Raw genomic sequence first — 25,486 nt, 5'->3', positions numbered from 1 at the left:
CTAACTAACCTCCCATGCGGGACCTTGTCAAAGACCTTACTGAAGTCCGTGTAGACAACATCCACTGCCTTCCCTTCATCCACTTTCCTGGTAACCTCCTCAAAAAACTCCTGATTCGCCCTCCTGATTTCTTTCTTAAGTTTTTTTTGCACTTTTTATACTGCTCAAGCACCTTATTTGCTCCCTGTTTTCTTAATCACCTTGCCTTTAATCCTGACAGGAACATACAAACTCTGCACTCTCAAAATTTCTCCTTTGAAGGCCTCCCACTTACCAATCACATCCTTACCAGAGAAGAACATGTCCCAATCCATCTTTTCAGATCCTTTCTCATTTCTTCAAATTTGGCCTTTTTCCAGTTTAGAATCTCAACCCGAGGAACAGATCAATCTTTATCCATGATCTAGTTGAAACTAATGGTGTTATGATCACTGGAACCAAAGTGTTCCCCTACACACACTTCCATCACCTGTCCTAACTCGTTTCCTAATAGGAGATCTAACATTGCATCCTCTCTATTTGGTACTTTTATATATTGATTTAGAAAACTTTCCTGAACACATTTTACAAACGCTAAGCCGTCTAGACCTTTAACAGTATGGGAATCCCAATCAATATGTGGAAAATTAAAATCCTCTACTATCACAATTTTATGTTTCCTGCAGTTGTCTGCTATCTCTCTGCAGATTTGCTCCTCCAGTTCTCACTGACTATTGGGTGGTCTATAATACAACCCTATTAATGTGGTCATACATTTCCTGTTTCTCAGCTCCACCCATATAGCCTCGGTAGACAAGCCTTCTAATCTGTCCTCCTGAACACTGCTGTAAGATTTTTCCTGACTAGCAATACCACACCCCCAACTTTCATTCCTCTGCCTCTATCACGTATGAAACATCGGAACCCTGGCACATTAAGCTGCCGGTCCTGCCCTTCCTGCAGCCAAATTTCACTAATGGCTATAATGTCGTAATTCCATGTGTCAATCCACGTCCTCAGCTCGTCTGTCTTCCCCACAATACTCCTTGCATTGAGATAGACACACCTCAGAAAATTATTACCACCACACACAACCCTTCTATTTGTGACTTTGCATGAACTTCTAACATCATTTATTTTTACCCCCGCTCCGCTATCTGCTTTGGCACTCTGGTTCCCATCCCCCTGCAAATCTAGTTTAAACCCTCCCCAATAGCACTAACAATACTCCCTGCAAGGATATTGGCCCCCTTGTAGTTCAGGTGCAACCTGTATCTCTTGTACAGGCCCCACCTGCCCCAGAAGAGGTCCTAATGATCCTGAAATCTGAAACCCTGCCCTCTACACCACTTCCTCAGACATTCTTTACTTTTAACTATTCTTTTCGGACTTTAATTTATTTGCTCCTCATTTTCTAAATGAAAATTAGCTTTTATCAAGATTATGTTCCCTTATTTGATTTATCTGTAATTGCCCTTGGTTGCAAATTTTATTGGAGTATTGCACTGTTCCATACTGGAAAATGAACCTCCTGTGGCTGGGGCCATGTTCAGGTCTGAAGCAAGTGCTAAGGGAAGAGAAGGCCTTTGTGCACAGGTTCAGGATCAGATCACAGACGGAGGTGAGGTGACGGGTTAGGGATCAGATCACAGATGGAGCTGAAGAGACGGGTTCAGGATCAGATCACAGATGGAGGCGAGGAGACGGGTTAGGGATCAGATCACAGATGGAGGTGAGGAGACGGGTTAGGGATCAGATCACAGATGGCGCTGAAGAGACGGGTTCAGGATCAGATCACAGGTGGAGGTGAGGAGACGGGTTAGGGATCAGATCACAGATGGAGGTGAGGAGACGGGTTAGCGATCAGATCACAGACGGAGGTCAGGAGGCGGGCTAGGGATCAGTAAACAGACGGATGTGAGGAGAAGGGTTAGGGATCAGATCACAGATGGAGACGGGTTAAGGATCAGATCACAGACGGAGGTGAGGAGACAGGTTAGGGATCAGATCACAGACGGAGGTCAGGAGATGGGTTAGGGATCAGATCACAGACGGAGTTGAGGAGACGGGTTCAGGATCAGATCACAGATGGAGGTGAGGAGACGGGTTAGGGATCAGTAAACAGACGGATGTGAGGAGACGGGCTAAGGATCAGATCACAGATGGAGACAGGTTAGGGATCAGATCACAGACGGAGACGAATTAGGGATCAGATCACAGGCAGATGTGAGGAGACGAGTTAAGGATCAGATCACAGACAGAGACGGGTTAGGGATCAGATCACAGATGGAGACGGGTTAGGGATCAGATCACAGACAGGGGTGAGGAGACAGGTTAGGGATCAGATCACAGGCGGAGACAAGTTAGGGATCAGAACACAGACAGATGTGAGGAGACGAGTTAAGGATCAGATCACAGATGGGGATGAGGAGACGGGTTAGGGATCAGATCACAGACAGAGACGGGTTAGGGATCAGATCACAGGCAGAGGCGGGTTAGGGATCAGATCACAGATGGAGGTAGGTGAGGAAATGGATTAGGGATCAGATCACAGATGGTGGTGAGGATTTTGGGATGACTCCTCATGGAGGGTTGGTAATATAAAGTGACCTTGAGGGCTTCTATAAAGAGCATTGTAGCCCAGAGGGGGCCTTTCAGAGAAGAACACAGCTTGGAGTCAGGGTCAGCAATCAGGTAAGTAGTGGGGAGGTGCAGATAATGTCTCGAGGGTTTGGACCCTGGTCTTACGATCATCCAGACCTTTAAGGATACAGGATAAGGCCCCAGGTCCACAGGAGTAAGATTAAGAAGTGGAGTGCAGGTGGCAGTTTGGGATGGCACAAAGATCAAAGTTGCATAAAGGAAGGACGATGGAGGTCCCAATCCAATGCTGCTTTTTATAAACATGTTGGTACTTACAGAATGCACTGACGGTTGCTTTTGCGTTGACTTGTGACAGCACGGTAGCTAAGTAGTTAGTATAACACTGTCACAACACCAGCACCTGGGTTGAATTCCTGCTGTTGTGTGTTCTCCCCAAGTCCACGTGGCTTTCTTTTTTTTTCCCATATTCCAAAGACGTACAGGTTGGTCAATTCATTGGGTACATGGGTGTAGTTGAACAGGCAAGGCTTATTGGGCCTGGAGGGCCTGTTACTGTTCTGTATCTCTAAGTAAGTCTTGTTCAAATTTCCCCTGCTTTGCACCAACAGGAGCACTACATGGGAAATGACATCACCCTGTCTATGAATGGCATGGAAACGTCAGGTGCACAAAGGAAATTTCTATAAAAAAGTATCCAAGTCAAGTTAGAGCAAAGTAGCCATATTTTACTCTGAGTTGTTAACTTTCAATCAGAATCAGCTTTATTATCACTGACATAAGCTGCAAAATTTGTTGTTTTGTGGCAGCAATATAGTGCAATATATTAAAAAGGTATAAGTTCAATAAAAAATAAAATAAATAATGGAGACAGATCAAGAAAGGGGAGAGGGTTGTCAGAGATGAAGCAGGTGAATTTGACAGTGGAGTGTCAGTTGGTCATGAAATTGGCGAGCTCTGCATGAGCATATGAAGTGGTACCAAACCCAGTGTCAGGATAGCAGAGAAAGAGTTGGGGAGTGGTGCCCAGATAAATCTGGAACAGGGACTGCTCCATGGAGCCAGTGAAAAGGTAGACAGAGCTGGGGCCCAGGTGAATCCTCACTGGAAAAGGTGGGAGAGAGTACAAAGAGAAAATAAGTTCTGCCTGCCAGAAGGAGGAGGGTATTGGTAGAGGTGAACTGGTTCACACTGTGTTCCAGAAAGAAATGGTAAGCTCTAATGCCTTTCTGGTGGGGAGTGTATAGGGACTGGAGATTCATGGAGAAAGTGAAACAGTGTAGGCAGGGAACAGAACATTGTTGAAATAATGGAGAACATGCAAGGTGTCGCTGGGAAGGGACTGGACATGGGGACAAGATGGAGTCAAAGTATGAGGAGGTGAGTAGAGTAGGACAGAAGCAGGCAGGATCAATGGCCTATCAGGGCGGTCTTGTTTGTGAATCTTGGGTAAGAGATAGAAATGGGCATTGTGGGGTTGGTGAACCATCAGAGTGGAAGCTGTGGAGTGGAGATCTGCAGAAGTGATGTGGCCCGTGATGGTACAAGAGATAGCGGCATGTTGATTGCAATAGGGTCCTGTATCAGGGGTAGTAAGGAGAGGTGTCTGTCTGTCCACTGACGCGTAGAAGTCAGTCCATAAAACTCCAGTGGCACTGCCTTGTCTGTGCGTTTGTTGATGAGGTTGGGATGGTACGATGAGATAAGAGGGAAGTACATTCAGGGAGGGGAGAGATGGTCGTGGGTGAAGGAAGTGGAAAAGTCAAGGTGGTTGATGTCCGAATGGCTGTTTGAAATGAAAATGTCAAGAGAGGGCAAAAGGATAGAAGAGGTGTTCAAGAAGTGGAAGAAGGTTTGAGGCAGAAGAAAGGATTATTAGTGAGGGTGGAGAATCCTCGCTCGAGGTGATGGAAAAAGTACTTGACATCATGTGAGCAGGGGTATGAAGCTGTGGGCTCTGCTGAAGACAGTCAGCTGATATTCTCTATTTCCTTTATCAACAAAATGAATGTTGGTCAGTCAGAAACTTCCGGCAGTCATTCATCTTTCAGTGCTGGCATTGCCTTGTTTTTGCTGAAGAGTTCATGTGTGGAAGGCAGGAATGATTTCATAGTGCAGGGAACAAAATATACTGCCTGCATGGAAAGATTTTTCATTTAATACAGTGAATGACAAAATCAGCGTTTGCTTTGGACACATATAACTCATGAAATTACGATTAATTTGCAGCATAGAAACAGGCTCATTAGTTCAACACGTCAAAAGATTTGTATAAAGAAGGCAAAAGAGACGGCTGATGTTGGATTCTGGAACAAATATCAGAAATCTGCCACAACAGTGGGTTCAGTAAATCATCTCTGGATGTTGTGGTTTAGGACTGAGAGGGGGAAATATAGTCACTATACAGCAGAACAGGGGCAAGGGGTGGGATAGAAGATTCTGGGTAATGGGCGGAGCCAGACAGGGAAGGGGGTGATGAACAGATGGAGCTATGTGTTGGGTGGAGGAGAGTTATGTAAGAGATGAACAAAGGGAAAAGAATACCAGGTGGATGGGGGAGTGTATCTGAGGCGAGAATACTGGGGAAGGGGGTGGTGTCGGTTACTTAAATTGAAAATTCGTTTTTTACACCATTGCCTTGTAAGCTGTCCAACCAGTGTGTCAGATATAATTACAATTATTGGATGCTCTGCAAAATGGTACCTTAAGCTCAAGTGGCCTCTTCTACTCTGGTGAAGCAGAGTATAGAACAGGTAACTAGTTTGCATTCATTCTGCAGGGGCCATCTTGAGCTTTCCGTTACTTATCATACTTAACTTTAACACCTAACTCTTCTTCAACTGCTTGTCTAATTTTGTCGCCACTTTAAGAGAACCCTTAGGTCTCCCTGTTCTACAACACTCTCCAAGGCTCCATGTAAGTCACGCTTTAGTTTGAATGACCAAAATACAACACCTTGCACTTGTCAGAATTAAATTCCATCTGTCATTCCTTGGCAAGCTTCCCAAATACAACTAGATCCAGTTATAATCCAAGATAACCTTCTTCATAGTGCAATACACCACCATATTTAGCATCTTCTGCACACCAACTAGCAAAGTTCACGTTATATTCTAAATTTTTAATATTGATGTCAAACAACAGTGGAACCAGCACCTTTCCCTTGGTCACAGGCCTCCAATCTGAATATCAAGATTCCATTACACCCTCTGACTTAAACTAAGCCAATTTTCTACCCCAAACACGAGGAAATCTGCAGACGCTGGAAATTCAAGCAACACACACAAAAAACACTGGTGAACGCAGCAGACCAGGCAACATCTATAGGAAGAGGTACAGTTGATGTTTCGGGCCGAGACCCTTTGTCAGGACTAACTGAAAGAAGAGATAGTAAGAGATTTGAAAGTGGGAGGGGGAGGGGGAGACCTGAAATGACAGGAGAAGACAGGAGGGGGAGGGATGGAGCTAAGAGCTGGAAAGTTGATTGGCAAAAGGCTGGAGAAGGGAGAGGATCATGGGACGGGAGACCTCGGGAGAAAGGAAGGGAAAAACCCAGAGGATGGGCAAGGAGTTATAGTGAGAGGGACAGAGGGAGAAAAAAAAGGGGAAAGTAAAAAAAAATAATAATGATGAATAAATAAATAAGGGTTGGGGTACGAAGGGGAGGTGAGGCATTAACGGAAGTTGGAGAAGTCAATGTTCATGCCATCAGGTTGAAGGCTACCCAGACAGAATATAAGGTGTTGTTCCTCCAACCTGAGTGTGGCTTCATCTTGACAGTAGAGGAGGCCGTGGATAGACATATCAGAATGGGAATGGGACGTGAATTAAAATGTGTGGCCACTGGGAGATCCTGCTTTCTCTGGCAGAGAGAATGTAGGTGTTCAGTGAAACGGTCTCCCAGTCTGCGTCGGGTCTCGCCAATTTATAGAAGGCCACATCAGGAGCACTGGACGCAGTATATCACCCCAGCCGACTCACAGGTGAAGTGTCGCCTCACCTGGAAGGACTGTCTGGGGCTCAGAAAGGTGGTGAGGCAGGAAGTGTAAGGGCATGTGTAGCACTTGTTCCACTTACAACGATAAGTGCTGGGAGGGAGATCAGTGGGAAAGAATGGGGTGACGAATGGACAAGGGAGTCACGTAGGGAGCGACCCCTGCGGAAAGCGGGGGTGGAGGGAGGGAAAGATGTGCTTGGTGGTGGGATCCCGTTGGAGGTGGCGGAAGTTACGGAGAATTAAATGTTGGACCCGGAGTCTGGTGGGTTGGTAGGTGAGGACAAGGGAAACCCTATTCCTAGTGGGGTGGCGGAAGGATGGGGTGAGAGCAAATGTACGTGAAATGAGAGAGATGCGTTTGAGAGCAGAGTTGATGGTGGAGGAAGGGAAGCCCCTTTCTTTAAAAAAGGCAGACATTTCCTTCGTCCTGGAATGAAAAGCCTCATCCTGAGAGCAGATGCGGCAGAGACGTATTCAGGGCCCCAGACAGTCCTTCCAGATGAGGCGACACTTCACCTGTGAGTCGGCTGGGGTGATACACTGCGTCTGGTGCTCCCGATGCGGCCTTCTATATATTGACGAGACCCGACACAGGCTGGGAGACGGTTTTGCTGAACACCTACGCTCTCTCTGCCAGAGAAAGCAGGATCACCCAGTGGCCACACATTTGAATTCCACATCCCATTCCCATTCTGATATGTCTATCCACGGCCTCCTCTACCATCAAGATGAAGCCACACTCAGGTTGGAGGAACAACACCTTATATTCCGTCTGGGTAGCCTCCAACCTGATGGCATGAATATTGACTTCTCTAACATCTGTTAATGCCCCACCTCCCCTTCATTCCCCATCCCTTATTTATTTATTCATTCATTCATTCATTCCCCCTTTTTTCCTCTCTTTTTTCTCCCTCTGTCCCTCTCACTATAACTCCTTGCCCATCCTCTGGGTTCCCTCCCTTTCTTTCTCTCTAGGCCTCCCGTCCCATGATCCTCTCCCTTCTCCAGCCTCGTATCCCTTTTGCCAGTCAACTTTCCAGCTCTTAGCTCCATCCCTCCCCCTCCTGTCTTCTCCTATCATTTCGGATCTCCCCCTCCCACTTTCAAATCTCTTTCTATCTCTTCTTTCAGTTAGTCCTGACGAAGGGTCTCGGCCCGAAACGTCGACTGTACCTCTTCCTATAGATGCTGCCTGGCTTGCTGCGTTCACCAGCATTTTTTGTGTGTGTTGCCTCAATTTTCTACCCCATTGTCTAGCTCATCCCATGTGATCTAACCTTCCAGTCTACCCTACTAACAGGACCTTGTCAAAGGCCTTTCTAAAATCCAGGAAGACAACTTCTACTATGCTGTCTTCATCAATATTCTTCACCGTTGAGCAACAAGCTTGCATAGTGGTTGGCATAAACAGTGCTGGCAATCAGGATTGATTTCCTACTGTAAGGAGTTTGTACGTTTTTCCCATCTTCGTATGGGTTTCCTCCGCGTGCTCCAGTTTCCTCCCACGTTGCAAAGATGTACAGGTTAGTAAGTGGTGAGCATGCTGTGTTGTTGCCAGAAGTATGTGATTCACCATCAATAACTCCAAAAGACTGGAAGTCGAGTAAATACTGAAAGGCCTTTATTAGCAGTAAAATGTGACCTCCAGCATGTTGAGTGTCTGGCCCTGGACTGAGAGGAGGAGCCATGACCCAATCGCCTTTATTCAGGGGTCTGTGGGAGGAGCCACAGGGGCAGTCAGCAGAGGGGCGTGTCCAGGCAGGTAACCCAGTTACAACATATATATATATATGGTTTACCACAGTATGGCGACACTTAAAGACTGACCCCCGCACATCCTCAGATTGTGTTGGTCATTAAGGCAAATGATCAATTTCTCCATGCAGTATGTTCTGATGTACATGTTACAGATAAAGCTAAAGCTATTAAATGAGGTTAAACTGATCATCTGTTCAAAAACCTCATTCAAACCCCTGAAACACAATTTCACATGCACAAAACCAGATGGAGTATTCCTAAGTAGGCCTTGCTTTGACATATGCTGATAGAGATTGTCTGTCAGAATTCTCTCCAATAATTTACCCACCACTGATGTCTCGCTCACTGGCCTGTAGTTCCCTGGCTTGTCTGTGCAGTTTTGTTTCAAATAAGATGCATCATTTAGTCACATTCCAGTCTTACAGTACCTCAAATTGTCCAAAGATGATGAAAATATTTTTGTCAGGGCTCTCACTTACTTACAGTGGACTTTTAAATTCTCCCATGCTCCTATCAAGGTAATGGCTCATGACATTAACAAATGGAGACTGAACAACATTTTGTACAATTGTGACATGATGTCCCTGGTCATGTGCTTTCCCAACTAATCAGAATCAGAATCAGCTTTATTATCACTGGCAAGTTTCGTGAAATTTGCCAACTTAGCAGTAGCAGTTCAATGCAATACATAATAAAGAAGGAAGGAAGTAAATAAATAAATAAATAAATAAATAAGAGTATATGTATATTGAATGGACTAAAATCGTGCAAAAAAACCCAGAAATAATATGTATTTAAAAAATGAGGTAGTGTCCATGGGTTCAATGTCCATTTAGGAATCGGATGGGGAAGGGGAAGAAGCTGTTCCTGAATCGCTGAGTGTGTGCCTTCAGGCTTCTGTACCTCCTACCTGATGGTAACAGTGAGAAAAGGCCATGGCCTGAGTGCTGGAAGTTCTTAATAATGGACGCTGCCTTTCTGAGACACTGCTCCTTGAAGATGTCCTGGGTTCTTTGTAGGCTAGTACTCTAGAAGGAGCTGACTAGATTTACAACTCTCTGCAGCTTCTTTCAGTCCTGTGCAGTAGACCCCTCCACCTCCATACCAGACAGTGATACAGCCTGTCAGAATGCTCTCCACGGTACATCTATAGAAGTTTTTGAGTGTATTTGTTGATACATCAAATCTCTTCAAACTCCTAATGAAGTATGGCCGCTGTCTTGCCTTCTTTGTAGCTGCATTGATATGTTGAGACCAGGTTAGATCCTCAGAGAGGTTGACACCCAGGAACTTGAAACTGCTCACTTTCTCCACTTCTGATCCCTCTATGAGGATTGGAATGTTTTCCTTCATCTTACTCTTCCTGAAGTCCACAATCAGCTCTTTTGTCTACTGACACTGAGTGCCAGGTTATTGCAAAAATCTATCCAACCTTGCCTTAAGTATATTTACTGAGGTAGCATCCACTGCTTCCTTGGGCAGAGACTCCCACAGATTCACCACTGTTTGAGAAAAGCAGTTTCTCCTCATCTCCCTCCTAAATTTACTCCCCGAATCTTGAGGCTATGTCCCCTAGTTCTACTCTCACCTACTAGTGGAAACAATTTTCCTGCCTCTATCTTATCTATCCCTTTCATAATTTTATATGTTTCTACAAGATTTCCTCCTATCCAATTGAATTCCAGGTGACTCAATATCTCCTCATAGTCTAACTCCCTCATCTCTGGAATCAACCTGGTGAACCTCCTCTGCACCACCTCCAAAGCCAGTATATCCTTCCTCAAGTAAGGAGACCAGAACTGCACGCAGTACTCCAGGTGCGGCCTCACCAGTACTTTATAAAGTTGCAGCATAACCTTCCTGCTCTTAAATTCAATCCCTCTAGCAATGAAGCCCAACATTCCATTTGCTTTCTTGATGGCCTGCTGCACCTGTAAACCAACCTTTTGTGATTCATGCACAAGCCCTCCCACGACGTTCGGCACAGCAGCATTCTGCAATCTTTTACCACTTAAATAATAATCTGATCTTTCATCTTTCCTTCCATAGTGGATGACCTCGCATTTACCAACATTGTTCCATCTGCCAGACGCTTACTCACTCACTTAACCTATCTATAGCTCTCTGCAGTCTCTCCATAGCTTCTGCACATTTTGCTTTTCTGATCAATTTAGCATCATCAACAAACTTAGATACATTACACTAGGTCTCCTCTTCCAGATCGTTAATGTATATTGTGCATAATTTTGGGCCCAGCACCGATCCCTATGGCACACTGCTCATCACTGACTGCCAACCAGAGAAATTTAGCTCTCTACTTTCTATTGGTTAACCAATTCTCTATCCATGCTAATATATCACCTCCAACTCTATGCGTCTTTATCTTATGGTTAAGTCTTTAATGTGGCATCTTTTCGAAGTAGCGGTCCTAATACTGACCCCTGAGGAACACTGCTAGTCACTGGCAGCCAACCAGAAAAGACTCCCTTTATTCCCATCCTCTGCATCCTGCCTGTCAGCTATTCTGCTATCCATGCCAGTATCCACTATTCAGTGACCTAAACACCACTTCAAAGTGATGCAGAGGTTCACCCGTGGTCTATGGCATTGGGTACTCATGTATTGGGCCTCCTGTACATTGGTGAAACCAGGTATTGCTTGTAGGTAGTTTATGTGCACCTGCATTCTGTCCACAATGACCATACAGAGCTTCGAGTTGCGTGCCACCTTAGACCATAAAACCATAAGACACAAGAGCAGAATTCTGTCATTCAGTTCATTGAGTTGGCTTCACCATTCAATCATGGCTGATCTTCTTCCCTCTCAGCCTCATTATCCTGCCTCTCCCCATAACTTTTAATACCATTACTAATCATGAACCTATCAACTGCTGCTTTAAATATACCCAATGACTTTGCCCCTCAGCCATCTATGGCAATAAATTCCACAGATTCACCACCCACTGGCTAAAGAAATTCCTCTACATCTCTATTCTAGAGTAATGTCCTTGTTAATTGAGGCTACGCTCTCTGGTCCTAGACTCCCCTATTATTGGAAAGCTCCTCTCTATGTCCATTGTATCTAGGTCTTTCAATGTTTGGTGTGTTTCAATGAGATCCACACCCCCCGCCCCCCATTCTTCTAAACTATAGCGAGTACAGGTCCAGAGCCATTTAACACTTTCATTTCCTGGATCATTCTATTAAACCTCCTCTGGACCCTCTCCAATGCCAGTGCATCCTTTCATAGATATGAGGCCCAAAACTGTTCCTGGTACTCCCAATATGGCCTGAATATGCCTCAGCATTACATCCTTGATTTTATATTCGAGTCCTCTTGGAATGAATACTAACATTACATATGCCTTCCTTACTTCTGACTCAACCTGCAAGTTAACCTTCAGGGAATTCTGCACAAGGACTCCCAAGTCCCTTTGCACCTTTGATCTCAGAATTTGCTCCCCATTTAGAAAATAGACTATACCTTTATTCCTTCTACCAAAGTACATGACTATACAGTTCCCTATATTATATTATGTCTGCCACTTCTTTGCCCATTTTTCTATTTGTCCAAGTCCTTCTACAGACTTATTGCTTCCTTAACATTACAACTTCGCATCATCCACAAAGCCATCAAATCTGTCATCCAGATCGCTGCCATATATAATGTGAAATTTTTCAGACACAACACTGACCCATCACTAATCTCTAGCAGCCAACCAGAAAAGGCCCCCTTTAATCCCTCCCTTTGTCTTCTGCCTGTCATCCAATCCTCTATCCATGCAATACCATGGGTTCTTATCTTGCTTAGCAGCCACATGTGCGGCATCTTGTCAAAGACCTTCCGAAAATCAAGGTAGCAACATTCACTGACTCACCTGTATCTATCTTTCCTGCTATTTCCTCGAAAAATTCCAGTATATTTGTCAGGCAAGATTTCCCCTTATTGAAACCATGCTGACTTTGGCCGAGTTTATTATGCACCTACAAGTACCCACAAACTTCGTCCTTAGTAATGCACTTCTTGCCAACCACTAAAGTCAATCTACCATTTGTAACTGACCTACGATATCCTGTCTTTTGCACCCCTGTTACCTTGTGTGGAAAGATATTTGTAATTTTACTGTCACCTAGAAACATTCCAAAATCTAGTGATTCTTGAGATTACTGCTAATGCTTCCATAATCGCTTTAGTTACCTCTTTCAGGACCATGAAATGCAGTACGTCTGGCCCAAGTGACTTATCTATCTTCAGAACGTTCAACTTCAAAGCTCCTTCTCCTTAGTCATAAGTCACTTCTGGCCCCTATTTCTCAAATTTCTAACATTCTACTGGTGTCTTCCACAATGAAGATTGATGAAAATTACTTGTTCAGTTCATCTGCCATTTCTTTGTCCACCATTGCTATCTCTCCAGCATCATTCCCAGCAATGCAGTGTCCACTCTTGCCTCTCTTACTATTGACTTGTCTGAAAAAAAAAAACTTTTGGTATATTCTTTTATATTATTATCTAGCTTCCCTTCATATCTCTCCTTTTCTCTCCGTATTGTTTTTTAGTTGCCTTTTACTAATTTTTAATAGTTCCCAATTCTTTAACTTCCCTCTAATTTTTGCTATATTGTATGTCTTCTTTTTTGCTTTTATATTGTCTTTGAATTCCCTTGTCAATCATGGTTGCCTCGTCCTCCCTTTAGAATGCTTCTTCTTTGGGATGAACTGTTCCTGCACTTTCCAATTTACTTCCAGAAACTCCAGTCATTGCTGCTTTATCATCTTCCCTGCTAGTGCCTACTTCTAATCAACTTCGGCCAGCTCCTCTCTGATGGCTCTGTAGTTCCCCCTACTCCACTGTAATACTGATACATTCTGCAGGGAGAAGATAAAATCCCTTCAAACTGCAGGGTAAATTGTAGTATATCACATTGTGATCATTGCCTCCTAAGGATTCCTATGCCTTAAACTTTCTGTCAAATCTATTTCACTGCACAACTTCCAGTCTGGAATTGCATTTTCCCTCGTGGGCCTGACCAAATGCTGTTCTAAAAAGCCAGCTCCTAGGCATTCTAAAAATGCCTTCTCTTGGAATCCAGCACCAACCTGATTTTCGCAATCTTGCTACATATTGAAATCCTCCGATGCTAACTGTTCTTTTTAACTCTTCTTCCCACTCCCACACTGACCTGATTGACTTTAGCCTTTTTCATTGCTACAGAATGGCGGAATGCAAATTGGAAGAACAACATTTTATATTCTGTTGGGGAGGATAACTACAATGTTATGAATATTGCATTTTGCAATTTAAGATAATCCTCCAACCCTCACCCTAATGTTTTGTTCACATAATAATTCACCTAGTTTTATTCTCTTCGGTGTATCCCTCCATTTAATCTTCGGCACTCTTCATCCGTCTACAGCTTTCACCTATCAGCCTCTGTCCCAGCTAACCACCCCACCCCACCATCTCCCATGGTTCCATCTGCCCAGTATTCCCTCCCCATTTGGTTCCACCATAGCTACAAGCCTCCATCTCACCCCTGTATGTATTATTTTTCCTATCTTTCTATCTTTCCTCCTGCCTCTCAGTCCTAATGCTAGGTCATAACCCAAAGCACTGACTGACATCTTTTCCCCTCACTAATGCTGCTTAATTCACTGAGTTCTTGCAGCATTTTGTTTTTGTTGTTAATTGTTATGTTCTGTATAATTAAAAATTAGTGTGATTGATTTTAATACCTTTTGATTTTGAATGTCAGAGGTTTACAGGGTTAAGTTGTTTTAGACTTGACAGCTCGTAAGCCTTGAGGGTATGGCTGTCAAAGCATTTGACAGATTGAAGCTTGCTACTTTCTGCAGAAAGCCCAACGCTGCTCAAGGCCTTGTGGATCATCTTTTTTGGAAATCAAGCTGCCACTACAGATAAGGGCAGATACTAAAGCAGCCTTCTTGCTGTTTTTGACGGGAGAGACAGGGAAAACATCCCAAAGACTATATATATTATACACCAGTGACTTATGGAGTGTGGGCATCACTGACAAGGCCAGCACTTATCGCTGTCCTTTTAATGCTTCATAGCTGTATGGAGGAGCAGTTATTTAAATGCTTGTTGTCAATCACTGACAAAGTTCATACACAAGGAACAATAAATTTGATGTTGTTCTAGAATGGATCATAACTAGAAAGATGGGAAACTGAAAAATGCTGCAAATAGAGAACGATTCATCTATAACTAATTGATGATTGGTTTATTATTGTCCCATGTATCAGGATACAGTGAAAAAATTGGATTTGCATCCTGATCATTCCAAAATATAAGTACATGGAGGCAGTAGAAAGGGAAAGGGAATAACATAAGCAGAATCTGTTATAGTTACCATTACAGAGGAAGTCCAAGTACAGGTAGACAAGGTGCAAGGACCTTGACTAGGTCGACTGAGACATCAAGGCTTATTCAAGAGTCTTAGAACAGCAGGATAGAAGCTGTCCTTGAGTCCACTGGTACTTGCTTCCCAACTTTTATATCTTCTGCCCAATGGAAGGGGGAAAAGAAAGAAAGGCACAGGTGGGAGGGCTGCGTTCCCAAGCCAGCAGGGAATGTCAGCAGAGGGTAGCTGGTTTTCATGATGGACTTGGCTGTGACCACCACTCTCTGCAATTTCCTGAGGTATGGGAAGAGCTCTTGGAATGGGAAAAGGCCGAGTTTATTAATATGGGTTTATTATTGTCGTATGTACCAAGATACACTGAAAAACTTGTCTTACATACTGTTCATACACAATACCCTGAGCTGGAATAAGACAAAACAATAATAGCATAAGTGTTACTGTTTTACCTTATAATATGTAAAAGCTAGTGAAAGAGTGCAGCACACGGAAACGATAAAATGCAAGATCATAACTAAGTAGATTGTAAGGCCAGCAGTTCATTGTACATGAGGTACATACAAATCTCTGATAACGCTGCAGATAAGGTGTTCTTGAGCCTAGTCGCATGTGCTTTCAGGCTTTGTATCTTCTGCCTGATGGGAGAGGGGAGAAGAGAGAATGGCCAAGATGTACAGGGTCAATGACTATGCTGGCTGCTCTACCAAGGCAGTGAGAGGTATAAACAGAGTCCATCCATGGTGTGGGGGGAAGAGTATGGTTCCTATGCCAAGCTGACTGAGTCCACGACTGTCTGTAGTTTCTTGTGGTCACGTACAAAACCAAGCTATCATGCATTCAGACAGAGTATTTCCTATGGAGCATTGATAAGAATTGGTAAGAGTCAATGGGAACATGCCAAAATTCTTGAGGAAGTAGAGGTGTTGCTGACCTTTCTAGGCTATGATGTCAACATGGTTGGAACAGGACAGGCTGATGATGATCTTCGCACCTCAGAACTTGAAGCTCTCAACCCATGTTCCCTCGAAATAAATGGCCAGTGAGCACAAAAATCTTGTGCTGTGCAATTTTTTGCCCAGTGATAACAATATGTGCGCACTGAACAATTTCTTCAATGAAAACAGTATAAATAAGCCAGTTCTAAAATCGGCAGACAAATCATCACAAACTCCACATTGTCAACACTGTACACAACAGAAACCGGAAGAGGAAATGTGATTGTGTGCCATTGTGAAATATACTTAAAATGCCAATGCACTCAGTTTAAATTCCTTTGTGCGCTAGTAGCTAAAGATGTGTGCACGCATATACGTGCTCACCTTAGAGGGAATATAGCAGTCAACCCTCTTAACGTCAACACCATTGATATAGACAGGAACATGTTTGTTTTAGTTTTTAGTTTGTTCAGAAATAAAGTTCATTCCAAATAAATTGTACCACTGAATTAATCGCGGAGGTCTTACCATATAATTAATTCCCTATGATTTCTGGACAGTTTTTTTAACAGGTATGTAAATCAAGCAGCTTTTTCTTGGGACAATATTCTTTATCCTTTTTCTAATGAATGGGATCACCGGCATCCACATGAGATATCCCTTGTGAGAGACTAGATCTCCCAACAAAATTGCATGGAAATAGGAACCTTGGTCACAGGTTCAAGTTGTCTAGGCTTTACTTTAAAACCATAGCAATGAATTTTAGAGAGAGTAGTAGTGTTCTGCTTCTTAGGTAACCAGAAGGTCCTTTGTTGCTGAGCTTAAATTCATAATATTTTAAAATATTTTGGCTTTTCCATTAAATAATTATAGTTTGCCCTGGGGAGTAATTTTTCTTGCTTCTGATCACTATTTGATCAACTAGTTAATCAGTGATCTGTATGAATTCATGTGTGCAGGTATACATATTGTGTGTCTTTGTGTAAGTGAGTTTGTGCGTATATCTTTGTCTTTGGTCATGTGTATGTGCCTGTGTGTCTGTCTCTGCATTTATTACTGAACTTCAGTTATTCTTACTCTGACTTGCTATGCCTCAAAAGCCAGGCATCAATTTAGAATATTAATTAAATATCATTCTAGTTCTCTCTCTCATCTCCTAAAGTTTCCATGATTACACCTTTCTGAGAAATGTCATATTTTTCAAAGCTAGTGAAGCATTGAAAGATAAAGTAACTGATAATAAAGCTACAGCTACTGGAAATTGGAAATTAAACAGAACATGGCAGAAGAGATCAGCAGGTCAAGTAGCATCCATCAAAATAGAAACTGTTATCATTTTAGGTTTCATATACATATCAGATTCTGTGAAGGGTCCTTGACTTGAAATGTTAACATCTTTCACTTCTCTGTCTTTAAGGTGAAATATTTGTTAGGCCAAACATTCCTATTTAGAAGCCTGCTGGGATCCACTGTCTGGATCTTGCAAGAGAAAAGGGCAGCTGGCCAGCAGCATGTCAGTAATTTATGAGGAACAGTGACAACTAAACAAAATAGAAGTGAGATAATATTTGTCTGAAAGATATATTCATCATTTTACAGTATCACTTGTTTATGCAATTAAAACATATTTATGATGCTGTGCCTTTAAACTCAGATTTAACAATCACACACCATTTGCATTTCCTCTGAATTATGTGCCATTTCTCTCTTCTGAAGTAATTATCAAGCTCCTGTTGGGTTTGTCAAGTGAGATTAAGATTCCCTAAGAGGAAAATGAAAGCTTTTGTAGTTTACAACTGATAAATGTTGTTTGCTTTAGATGACCAAGCATGTAATATCTGATTTTGATTTCTGTAGGAATGAGAAATTTCACATACGTGAGATGTCTACATTTGTAGAATAATACAGCACCAAAAGAAACCATTTATGTCTTTATCAGCTCTTTGTAAGAGCTATCCAATTAAATTCCATTGCTTCCCTCACCATAGCTCTACAAAAAAGTTTCCATTTGGGTATTTATACAGTTGCTTTTCGAGAATTAAATTAATTTGCACTTCTCTTTCACATAGCATGCTTTCACCATGTACTTTTTAAAATATTGTCGCTGATTCATTGCCAATTTATGGCTAGTGATTACTGACAATCCTGATGTTGAAAACAGTGTTTACTCATTTTTAGTCTTTTCTGACTTTCAGCACCTGAATTTTCTCATCTTAACCTTCTCCGTCTGCAGAGCAATAATACCAGCTTGTCTAGACTCTGGATGAAGTTTATTATCATGGACCTATGTCATGAAATTTGTTGCTTTGTGGCAGCAGTATTGTGCAAGACATGAAGTCACAATAATAATAAATTCTGTACATGCCCTTACAGTACAAACAAGGGTGCACCTTGAACGTCTGAAAGGCTGGCCCAGGACAGAGGACTTTGGAGACCTGCTGTTGGCAGCCTCTGCCACAGTAAGGGTGACAGGCTTAAGGAGAATAATGAGAAGAGGGTATGTCCAGATGGGTGATGGTTCCTAATGGTGGCTGCTGAATTCTTGAGACATCACCTCCTGAAGAAGCCATCTGTGGTGGGACGGCTTGTGCCCATGAAGTCTACAAACCTCTCCAGCCTCTTTTGATCCTGTGCCTCCATACCAGTCAGCGATGCCAATTAGAATTCTCTCCACAGCACAACTGTAAAAACTTGCTGGAGTCTTTGGTGACATGCCAAAGCTCCTCAGACTCCTCATGAAGAATAACCACTGTCATGAGTTCTTTGTGACTGCATCAATATGAAAACTGAACTCCCTCTTCTTTAATAATATTCCAGCAAATCACTGAATCAAAGGTTTGAAATCCTTCCAAACTATGACATTCATACCTGACCACAATAGTCCATTGGGACCTAACTAGTGTTTTGTAAGTCTTAGCAAGCGGGAAGGGAAATAGCACATTAACCTTTCATGATGAAAAATTTGCAAACGGACTTCAGATGCTTCAATGACTATCATACAGTAACACTTGCATCCACAGTGATGAAGTGTTTTGAGAGATCGTTGAGAAAACATATCAATTCCTGTCTGAGAAGTGACTTGGATCCACTCCAATTTGCTGTTCAGAGCAACAGATCACAGTAGATTTCATCTCATTTGCTCTTCACTCAATCCTTGAACATCTGGAGAGCAAAGGTTCCCTTTATCAACTACAGCTCAGCATTCAGTACATCATTCATTCAAATCTAATCATTAAGCTCTACTTGCTTTACCCTGATGACTGTGTGGCTAAGCACAGCTCCAATGCCACGTTTACGTTTTGTTGTCAACATTACTGCCGTAAGCCAAATCAGAGGTGGTAGTGAATCAGCATGTAGGAGGGGGGATTGCAAATCTGGCGGAGTGTCAGCAAGACCAAGCAGCTGATTATTGACTTCAGGAGGAGGAACCCAGAGGTCCATGTGTCATTTCTCATTGGAGTGTCACAGGTGGAGAGGGTCAGCAGCTTTAAAATCCTCTGTGTTATCATTTTCAGAGGATCTGTTCTGGGACCAGCACGCAAGTGCAATTATGAAGAAAACACGGCAGTGCCTCTACTTCCTTCAGAGTTTACAGAGATTTGGCATGACATCTAAAACTCTGACAAACTTCTATGGATGTGTTAGTGGAGAGTATATTGACTGAACGCATCACAACCTGGTACGGAAACACCAATGCCCTTTGTCATGTCTGTGGACAACTACATATATATTAAATAAAAGCACGCACATGGGAGATGGCTTTAACTGGTGTATTCACATTACAGTGAGAGAGAGAGAGAGAGAGAGAAGACAATGCACATGCGTAGACAATAGCACATGTGCAGATAACAGATCAATACATAGTGCTGGAGGGGTGCTCATTGCTCTAAAAGAAATTGATCCATACATTAGACCGTTGAACGGAAAATCTTACAAGAATGGAAAATCTACTAACATCTGAACTACGTTCTACAGAGGTGTGGTTGAGAGTGTGCTGACCTTTTGCATCACAACCTGGTACTCCAGCTGCAGTGCTGTCGACAAAAAAGCCTTGCAGAGGGTGGTTAGGGGAGCAGAGAAGGTTATTGGGGTCTCCCTACCTTCTGTCCAAGACCTCTTTCAGAGTCGATGCCTCCAGAAGACACGGTACATCATTAAAGACCCCTCACACCCTCTCCATGAATTGTTTGTTCTTCTGCCACCAGGCAAACGTTACAGGAGCATCAAAACTAAAACCACAAGGCTACTAAACAGCTTCCTCCCACAGGCAGTCAGACCGCTAAATAGCTGCTCTACCTGACTCTGCTTTGGACACTTTTAACTTGCATTGGACACTTATATGTTTTACTATTTATTGTTATGTTTATTATTTAGTGTTGCGTTTGTTATGTTATGATTGCACTGCTCCTGGGAAACGCTGTCTCATTCTGCCCTGCAGAGCTGATGTACGGTTAGAATGACGATAAAGTTTTTGAATCTTTTGAATCTTTTGAAAGTAGTGGATGCAGCGCAGTTCATGATGAGTAAAGACCTCCCCACCATTGAGCACATCTGCACAAGGCATTGTGGCAGGAAAGCAGCATCCTTCATCAGGGACCCCACCACCCAAGTCATACTCCCTTCTCGCTGCCATCAGGATGAAGGTACAGGAGCCTCAGGATTCACACCACCAGGTTCAGGACCAGTTATTGCCTCTCAGCCATCAGGCTCTTGAACCCAAGGGTCAACTTCAACTTCACTTGCCCAGTTATTGAAATGCTCCCACAACCTATGGACTCACCTTCAAGGTCTCTTCGTCTCATGTTTTTCTTATCTATTGCTTATTTATTTATCATTATTATTTCTTTCTTTTTGTATTTTCACATTTTGTATGTTGTCTTTTGCACACTGTTGAACGCCCAAGTTGGTGCAGGCATTATTGATTCTATTATGGATTTGTTGAGTGTGCCCTCAAGAAAATGAATCTCAGGGTTGTATATGGTGACATATATGTATTTCATTAGTAAATTTACTTTGAACTTCACTGCAAATTTGAGAGGCCTTCAAAACACTGCACTTGATATTGTGCATAGTTTTGGTCCCCCACCTGAAAATAGATACAATGTACACTTATCACTGAGGGGTGCAGCAAATATTCATTAGAGTGATCTGAGGGACAGCAGGTTTGCGGTATGAGCAGAATAGGATCTTTTTACTTCACGCCACAGCTTAGAACAATGACAGTTCTCAGAACATTCTTATAGTACTCAGGAAAGGTCAATGCTGAGAAACTGATAGAAATTAATTTTAAAAACTCTGATAGCTCTGCCAGCTACAACATGATGCCACCACTAGTCTCATCTTCCCCTCCTTATCCCATTCTGCTTTTCACAGGAACCACTCTCTGTCTGTCATTCTGGTTAGCCATCCTTTCCTCTCCCCAGGTACTTCCTGGTAAGTGGGAGGCTTTCAAAGCTGAAATGTTGGGAGTGCAGAATATTGGAATAAAAGAAAAGGCCAACAGGTTTAGGAAACTTTGGTTGTTGAGGGATATTGAGGTCCTGGTAAAGAAAAAGTTGGTGCATATCAGGCATAGACAGTTAGGATCAAATGAGGTGCTTAAGGAGTATAAGAAATGCAAGAGAACACATGGGAGAAACTATGAGGGCTACTGTATCTCAATATGCTTGAAAGAGTGCAAGGAAAATTTGGAAGGATTTTGCAAGGACTCAAGGACTTGAGTTATAGGGAAATGTTGAATATGTTAGGACTTTATTTGCTGGAGTGCAGGAGAATGAGGAGAAATTTGATAGAGGTATACAAAATTATGAGGCGTATAGAGAGAGTAAATGCATGCAGGCTTTTTCTACTCAGGTCAGTTGAAACTAGAACTCGAGGTCATAGGTTTAGGATGAAAGTTGAAATACTTAAGGGGAATCTGAGGGGAAACTTTTTCACCCAGAGGGCGGTGTGAATATGGAATGAGATGCCAGCAGATGTGCGTTCAACTGTTACACTTAAGAAAAGTTTGGATAGGTACATGGATGAGGGGGGTTTGAAGGAGTTTGGTTCAGGTACAGGTAGGTGGGACTAAGCAGAAGATCAGGTCAGCATGGACTAATTGGACAAAAAGGCCTGTTTCTGTGCAGTAGTGTCATCTCTGCTAATTCAGTAAAAGAATGGGGCCCAGAACCCACACAATCTTATGACTTCAACGTTATTTTATTTTACCTGTACACAAGGAGAACAGCATGGCTTCTGTCACCACACTGTTCTGAAACCAGGACAGAAAACTGTTGCTTTTATATGGAAGATATTGGCTGTTACTGATATTAGATTAGATTATGAGGACACTCAGTCCTCGTTTATTGTCACTTAGAAATGCATGCATTAAAAAATGATACAATGTTCCTCCGGAATGATATCACAAGAAACACAGGACAAACCAAGACTAAAACTGACAAAACCACATAGTTATAACATATAGTTACAACAGCGCAAAGCAATAGCGTAACTTGATAAAGAGTAGACCATGGGCATGGTTAAAAAAAAAGTCTTAAAGTCCCGATAGCCTCATCATCTCACTCAGACAGTAGAAGGGAGAAACTCTGCTTGCCATGAACCTCCAAGCACCGCAAACTTGCCGATGCAGCACCATTGGAAGCACCTGACCGCAGCAGCCTCTGAGTCCATCCGAAAACTTCGAGCCTCCGATCAGCCCTCTGACACCAAGTACCAAGCACCACCCTCTGCTGAGTGCTTCAACCCCACCCCGGCCGCGAGCAACAAGCAAAGCAGAGGACTCGGGGCCTTCCCCTCCAGAGATTTCGGACCACACAGTAGCAGCAGCAGCAGCAGCAAAGCAGGCATTTCAGAAGTTTCACCAGATGTTCCTCCGTGCTCTCACGTCCGTCTCCATCAAATCAGGATTGTGCACGGCACCCTACTTGACAAATAACAGACATCACCAGCAGAGTGGCCTCTGCGAGCTGTGTCGTGCCACCATCTTCTCCTTTGATATTGACCATTTGGTAAATTCCTTTGGTGATTGATCTTACAAGTAAGATTTGAATTCCTTGCTTGCAAGATAAATCGCCGTTCACAATCGAGATGTTAAAAGCCAATAGAAACCAAAGCTGACACTTTGAAGCTGGTAAAGCAACTGTCCCAGTTGATAAGTGCGTTCACATCCTTCCATTATTCCTATCACATCTGCCTCCAGCATTCCCTATTGTGAAAAGCGGAGCTATGTTTTAGGAAGACCTTTCTAGAAAAGACAATACAGTCACACCTCCATAGTAGATGGTGATGTAACCAGTTAGGATGCTCTCCACAGTACATCTGTAGAAATTTTTGAGAGTATTTGATGTCATACTAAGGCTCCTCAAATTCCCAATGATGTGTAACTGCTGTCATGCCTTCTTTATAATTGCATCAGTTTGTTGGGTCCAGGATAGATCTTCAGAGATGTTGATGCCCAGGAACTTTAAACTGCTCACCCTTTCCACTGCTGATCCTTCAGTGAGGACTGGTGTGTGTTCCCTCAGCTTGTTCTTCTTGAAGTCCACAATCAATTCTGTGGTCTTACTAACACTGAGTGCAAAGTTGATCTATCTCACTCCTGTGTGCCTCTACGTATTTGTCTTGTATCCCTGCTCGTGTGTCCTTCCAATCAACTTTATCTCTTAATGCAAGTTATTTTATTAGTTGTCAAAGCTTACAGCTGAAGTATTTTCAATTTTCTAAATTGATGGGTCATTTGCTAAAAGAAATTCATCATCATCATCATTATGTGTGTGTCGTATAATGTGGTGATCATGGCCTTTGACCATAATTGTTCTTGGCAAATTTTTCTATAGAGCTGGTTTGCCATTGCCATCTTCTGGGCAGAGACTTAACAAGGTGGGTGACCCTAGCAATTATCAATATTCTTCAGACATTGTCTGCCTGGCATCAGTGGTCACATAACCAGGACTTGTGATATGCACCAGCTACCTGCTCTCCATTCTCCATTACCTGCCCTCATGGCTTCCCTTGCCCAAGGGTGACCTGCAGGCTAATGGAGGGAAGCAGTGCCTTGCACTTCCCCTGGTAGAATTCCACCATCCAAAGTAAATAAAGAGACAGTGAATATTGTATGTAAAGGACTGGGCCAGTAAGCTCTCCTCTAACACTTTTCTACGGGGAATTTCACCACAGAACTTCAACATGCTTTGATTAAATCCTCATTTAATGAAATAGTACCCTTACTGGTGATTCCTTTCTAAAGATATTACTGAGCAGTATTTTGATGATTTTCACTTTACCTTTACTCTCTTTTTGAATTGAAAATTGCTTTGTTAGAATCCTTTAATGGGAGAGAGATTTATTTTATCAGGGCAAGTTTTTTTTTGCCATTTTATTCTTTGCGTTGATTTTTTGTTCTGTTGCTGTTGCAGGAGAGGCGTAAGAGGAAGGGACGTAGGGAAGAGAGTGAGTAAAGAAGGTTTTGGGCCCTTTATCTAAGAAAAGGTGTGCTGGAATTGGAGAGGGTCCATCAGAGGTTCATAAGAATGATAGGGTTAACCTGTGAGGAGTGATTGAAGGCTGTACTCACTGGAGTTCAGAAGAATGGGTGTTGGGAACTCATTGAAACATATTAGACAATAGACAATAGGTGCAGGAGTAGGCTATTTGGCCCTTCGAGCCAGCACCGCCATTCACTGTGATCATGGCTGATCATCCACTATCAGTATCCAGTTCCTGCCTTATCCCCATAACCTTTTGATTCCGCTATCTTAAAGAGCTCTATCCATCTCTTTCTTGAAAGCATCCAGAGACTTGGCCTCCACAGCCTTCAGGGGCAGAGCATTCCATACATCCACCACTCTCTGGGTGAAAAAGTTTTTCCTCAACTCCGTTCTAAATGGCCTACCCCTGATTCTCAAACTGTGGCCTCTGGTTCTGGACTCACCCATCAGCGGGAACATGCTTCCTGCCTCCAGTGTGTCCAATCCCTTAATAATCTTATATGTTTCAATAAGAATTCAATTAGAATCAGCATTCTAAATTCCAGAGTATACAAGCCCTGTCGCTCCAATCTTCCGACATGTGACAGTCCCGTCATCCCGGGAAATAAGCTTGTGAACCTACGCTGCACTCCCTCAATAGCAAGAATGTCCTTCTTCAAATTTGGAGACCAAAACTGCACACAGTACTCCAGGTGTGGTCTCACCAGGGCCCTGTACATCTGCAGAAGGACCTCTTTGCTCTTATACTCAATTCCCCTTGTTATGAAGGCCAGCATGCCATTAGCTTTCTTCACTGCCTGCTGTACTTGCATGCTTGCTTTCAGTGACTGATGTACAAGAACACCTAGATCTCATTGTACTTCCCCTTTTCCTAATTTGACTCCATTCAGATAATAATCTGCCTTCCTCTTCTTACCACCAAAGTGGATAACCTCACATTTATGCACATAAACCGCATCTGCCATGCATCTGCATATTCAATATTGAATATTGAAAGACCTAGATAGAGTGAATGTGGAGAGGATGCTTTCAGTTGTGGGGGAGTTTAGGACCTGTTGCCACCGTCTCAGAATACAAAGACTTTAGAACAGAGATGAGGAGGAATTTCTTTAGCCAGAGGGTAGTGAATCTGAGGAACTCATTGCTGCAGATGGCTGTGGAGGCCAAGTCATTGGGTAACACAGAGGCTGATAACTTCTTGATTAGTCAGGGCATCAAAGCTTACGGGGAGAAGGCAGAAGGAAGGTTGAGAGGCATAATTAATCAGCCATGATGGAATGGTGGAGCAGACTCCCATTGAGTCCAATGTATGGTTGCTGGGCCCTGGCAAAATTGGAAGGTCATTT

The 25,486-nt window shown here is 43.0% G+C and overlaps 1 protein-coding gene across 15 annotated transcripts in view; it reads left to right on the top strand.

Moving 5' to 3' along the window:
* Positions 1–25,486, top strand: part of shank3a (SH3 and multiple ankyrin repeat domains 3a) — a 1,072,328-nt gene that overhangs the window by 639,803 nt on the left and 407,039 nt on the right. The window lies entirely within an intron of this gene.

This window comes from Mobula birostris, chromosome 23, assembly GCF_030028105.1.
Source record: "Mobula birostris isolate sMobBir1 chromosome 23, sMobBir1.hap1, whole genome shotgun sequence".
Taxonomy (NCBI): Eukaryota; Metazoa; Chordata; class Chondrichthyes; order Myliobatiformes; family Myliobatidae; genus Mobula; species Mobula birostris.
Note: the sequence above shows the minus strand (reverse complement) of the source record. Positions and strands in the feature narration are given on the sequence as shown.